This window comes from Puntigrus tetrazona, unplaced genomic scaffold (assembly GCF_018831695.1).
Source record: "Puntigrus tetrazona isolate hp1 unplaced genomic scaffold, ASM1883169v1 S000000745, whole genome shotgun sequence".
Classification (NCBI taxonomy): Eukaryota; Metazoa; Chordata; class Actinopteri; order Cypriniformes; family Cyprinidae; genus Puntigrus; species Puntigrus tetrazona.
The window spans coordinates 169,271-173,402 of NW_025048354.1; positions in this window are offsets into that span (position 1 = coordinate 169,271).

Below are 4,132 nucleotides of genomic sequence, written 5' to 3' on the forward strand. Positions count from 1 at the left end.
GAGGAGGACTCGACTATCACCCTAGATAAGGTCACCGAAGTAGTTCAGAAGCTCCTCAGTGGCAAACATTTACATTTACATTTAGTCATTTAGCAGACGCTTTTATCCAAAGCGACGTACAAATGAGGTAGGCAATAGAAGCAATTAATATCAACAAAAGGGCAGTAGTGCATAAGTGCTCTGAGTGGGGTCTTGGCTTACCTAACGCAGACACAAGGCTTTTTTTTCTTTAAAGAATAGGAAAGAACAAGATAGGAAAGAGCAGGAGAAGAAGAAAGTGCTATCGATGTTGGATCAAGTGTAAACGAAAAAGATGAGTTTTGAGTTGGTTTTTGAAGATTGCTAGTGACTCTGCTGCCCTAGTGGCAACGGGCAGATCGTTCCACCAGCGAGGAACAGACCAGGTGAAGGTGCGCAAGAGCAAATCTACCCTATGTACCTTAGGTCTCTGGATGTTGTGGGGCTGTCTTGGGTGACACGCCTTTGCAGCATCATGTGGAGGCGGGGGTACCTCTGGACTGGCAGACCAGGGTGGTGGTTCCTATTTTTAATAAGGGGTTCCGGAGGGTGTGCTCCAGCTATAGGGGATCACACTCCTCAGCCTCCCCAAGAAAGTCTATGCCAGGGTACTGGAGAGGAGAATTAGTCCGATAGTCGAACCTTCAGGAGGAACAATGCGGTTTCATGGAAAACTGGACCAGCTCTATACCCTCTTCAGGATACTGGAGGGTTCCTGGGAGTTTGCCCAACCAGTCCACGTGTGTTTTCTGGATTTGGAGAAGGCATTTGACCGGGTTCCTCATTATGTCCTGTGGATGGTGATCTGGGAATACGGGGTAAGGGATCTCATCTCTGCTTTTTGTGGATGATGTTGTCCTTTTGGCTGCATCTAGCCAGGACCTACAGCGTGTGAAGCGACTGGGATGAGAATGAGCACCTCCAAGTCTGAGGGTATGGTTTTCAGTTGGGCAAGGGTGGCATGCGCCCTTCAGGTTGGTGGGAAACTCCTGCCTCAGGTGAAGGAGGAGAAGGAGTTTCAGTATCTTGGGGTCTTGTTCACGAGTGAGGGAAGGATGGAACGAGAGATCGACAGACGGATCGGTGCAGCTTCTGCAGTAATGCTGTCGATGTACTGGCCTGTCATGGTGAAGCTATCGATTAACTTGCCAATCTATATCCCTACTCTCACCTATGGTCATGAGCTCTGGGTCATGACCCAAAGAATGGATGGACATATGAGTTTCTGTTTTATATTCTTTGCAAAATCAATGTACTTTTCTGAATATCAGAATATGTGCTATTAATTTTATAGCACAAAACATCTCCTTGAATTGAATTATATTCCTTGAATTGATTTGTTTTTGAAAGAATCAAGTGATCCAGTGATTCAACCATCCATTCAATGTAAATAGCCTACTATCCACCCTTCCTAAATAGTCAGCTGTTTTGAACGAATCGTTTGATTGAAATGTTTCAATAGATCATTTAATAAATCAGGGACTTGCTGTCACCTACTGGCAGTTGTATTGCCATTTATTTATCCATGACAGATCTAAACCAGCCAAAAATACATTCAGCAAAATATTATTTATTTATCAATATCACACAAAATTCCTTAATTTCAGACCCCAGGCCACCACCACACCACCCCAACACAGGTTTTCTGACAGAAAAATGCATTTCTATTTCTTAGTTTAAGTGCAATTTGTTTGACCAATAGTTCTAAACAGCAGATTTAACACTGAAAACATTTTGATTTAATCAAGCTTAATGTGTCAGAAACAGATAGCATGTATATTACCTCTTGAATTCAGCTTATAATAATTCCACATTGGTGAACCAATGTCAGTTGTGACCTACAGCAATCCTGATTATTGTGTATCATTTAGCTGACTTTTGATGATAAACTGAGCGCTTGGCCGCAGCCCATCCTTTCTGCCAGCCGTGATAGTGAATGATTATTCCTCACGAAGACTGTAGCCAGAAAAACACAAACACAGCCAGACCAACTCCACCGAACATCAGCACGCGCCTGTCAGAGTCACTCCATCTATACAGACCGACAGAATTATTCAAATAACATTATCAAAATAATCATAATTGGGACTCTAATCCTGGTTCATATTTGATGCTGTAGTAAAATATTGTGATACACATTCTGTAAATTGCATTGCTTGGCATCTAAAGAAGTCCCAGAAAGGCTTTAGATTATAAAATGCTGTACTTTTTCAAACATTTTCTCCACAAAATGCAGATTTGTGTACATAAAACATGAAAAGTTAATTTGATTTCTGTGCATTATATAATGTTTACACAAGTGCTGGGAAATTCTTATTTTAGAGTTAGAGATGTGCGCTCTCACCTGTGTTCTCATCATCCTCTGGCAGCTCTGTGATGGAGGGAACTTTGCTCTCTCTGTGTGTTAGCTTGTCTGAAAATATTTTAAATATGTGAGCACTTTATAAAATGTAGACAAGGCTTGAGCCTAGTCCAAGACTTAATGTAAATCTGAGCTGATTCAGCTGACCATAAAACGTCAATGGATTTGTTTTGTCTTAAGATGCACACTAGTAATGTTTCTATGGTTCTATAGACGGTTCAATGTTAATCACACTAAAAAAACAATGCTTCTTTCATGAAATGTGCACTGGAAGGTTCTTGTCGAAAACAAAATGGTTCTTCTATGGCACTGTTATAGAAAAAACTTTCTGGAGACTTTTAGTCAAATGATATAGTGACAGATTGAAAATTACAATTTTCCTCATTGAAATCATTATGAAGATGGAAGATATGAAATGTCAAAGCAGAACTAACCCTCCATTTGTAGTCTGATGGGTTTGTCGAGAAGTGCATTTCCGTTGATTTTGTTCCACAGAAATAAAGACCTGAATCTGACTCTGTTAGTCCAGTAATATCTAGTGTGACTGTGTTGATCCTCACATCTGCTTTGTAACTGTCTGACGACCCAATTCTGATTGTACCTAACTAGCAGTTTTCGTCCTGCAGCAGTGCGCTGACCTTAGCAGACATCAGTAATGTTAGTTGTCCAGAATCACGATTCTGATGATACCAGGAGATTTCATACACTGGTCAGTCATGCTGCAGCTCAGACTGATGCTTTCTGTTCAGCTGGACTTCGTGAAAAATACCTACATCATGTTCTGAAACATCTGACAAAAATCATAAACTGATTATTGGAATTGATTTAGATAAACATCTGTTAAGGTTAATGATGTAAAATTGTAAAGTAGAATACATTTACACTGGAAGCGATCTGAATGATCCTGTACAAAAAAACACAAAAGAAACATGACCTTCTCTACTGTGTCTATCCTTTGCAGAAAATGCAGATCAAGCTACAGCTTTTCAAAGCAATGCACAGTCACCTCAACCGCATTTTCCATTTCCTTTAAATAAAGCGTGTACAGCTTCTACATAATTTGATGAGCTTTGCTCTCTTGCAGCACTAGTTTTGTTTTTTGTTTTTTTGTATTATTATTGTGGTCTACAAATGCTTTAGATTAGATTAGATTAGATTAGATTAGATTAGATTCAACTTTATTGTCATTACATGTACAAATACAAGGTAACAAAATGCAGTTTAGGTTCTGTCTAGGAGTGCAATAAGCAGCAAGTGCAGGATAATAGGTACAAGAGTAAATTATAAGTGTACATACAGGTAAAAATGTACAGGGAGATAAGTATGTGATAAATATGTATAAATTAAATTCACTTTCCCTCACTCGTGAACAAGACCACAAGATACTTGAACTCCTCCACCTGAGGCAGTAGCTCCCCTGGAAACCTGAAGGCAAGCTATGCTTTGTCCGACCGAGGGACCATGGCCTCAGACCTGGAGGTGCTGATTCTCATCCCAGCCGCTTCTACACTCAGCTGCAAACTACCCCAGCACACTGTAGGTCTTGGCCAGATGCAGCCAACAGAACAACATCATCAGCCAAAAAGCAGAGAAGCTATCCTGTGGCCGCCAAACCCAGACCCCCTCAGGCTCCCTGCCGCGCCTGTGAAATCCTGTCCATAAAAATAATAGAACAGGACCGGTGACAAAGGGCAGCTCCTGTCGGAGTCCAACATGCACTGGGAACAAGTCTGACTTCTAATGCCGCACGCG